Genomic DNA, 970 nt, shown 5'->3' on the forward strand with positions numbered 1-970 from the left:
TACCGATATTGATAATAACTAGATTTTTTTACTACTTTGGACTTTATTTTTATTTTAAAAAAAATGGTTTAAATTAGATGTTAGTTTGGTTTTTTCTTTACAGGAATTAGAAGTGCATGCCCTGATCTAAATAATTAGAACATACAATTTTCGATCCTGAGATTGAAAGAATCTTACATTGGATTAATAAAGAGAAGAAGATAGAAGTTGTCGCATCTAAATTTAATATGGCCGACTAGGAGAACAAGGTGTTAAGAGACTATGTTGTGCCCTCTGTCAATGAGGCAACATCTAGTATAAGGCAGCTAGCTATACAAGCCAATAACTTCATAATCAAGCCGGAAATTATTCAAATGATTCAACAAACCGTCCAGTTTGGGGGGCTATAAGAGGATCCTAATGTCCATATTGTAGATTTTCAAGAAATTTGGGATACTTTTAAACACAACGGAGTGACAGATGATGCAATTTGATTGATACTTTTTCCTTTCTCACTTAAGAAAAAAGCAAAAGCTTGGTTGAACTCTTTGTCATCCGGCATCATCACCACCTGGGAGGAGTTGACACAAAAATTCTTAGCAAAATATTTCCCTCCAGCCAAGACAGTGAATTTAAGGAATTATAATACTACCTTCACCCAAATTGAGGGTGAATCATTATATGAGGCATGGGAGAGATTCAATGATTTATTGCGCAAGTGTCCACATCGCGATCTCCCTACCTGGCTTCAAGTACAGAAATTTTATAGCGTCATGGGGTTGGTTGGCGTCGGGAGGCATCTATTCCCATTCTCTTAAAGGCTTCCCAGAATAGGATATCTGCGAAGCTGCTGTTGTCGATAATGATCCTCCGAGTGGTGAAGTTAACGACCAGCATAGTTACTACCAGGGCATCGTCGTGCGGATAGATGACCCTTTCCTCTTGTAATAGCCCGCTAGAAATTTACTAGTAGAAGTTCTATTAATTTTAG

General features: G+C 37.5%; 1 non-coding gene across 1 annotated transcript; it reads right to left on the bottom strand.

Moving 5' to 3' along the window:
• Window positions 1–608: 608 nt before the first annotated feature.
• On the bottom strand, window positions 609–715 carry LOC118348827. Its single transcript, XR_004801834.1, has one exon. It is a non-coding gene; the product is annotated as a small nucleolar RNA R71 (small nucleolar RNA).
• Between the last annotated feature and the right edge of the window lie 255 nt (window positions 716–970).

Source organism: Juglans regia, chromosome 6, assembly GCF_001411555.2.
Source record: "Juglans regia cultivar Chandler chromosome 6, Walnut 2.0, whole genome shotgun sequence".
NCBI lineage: Eukaryota > Viridiplantae > Streptophyta > Magnoliopsida > Fagales > Juglandaceae > Juglans > Juglans regia.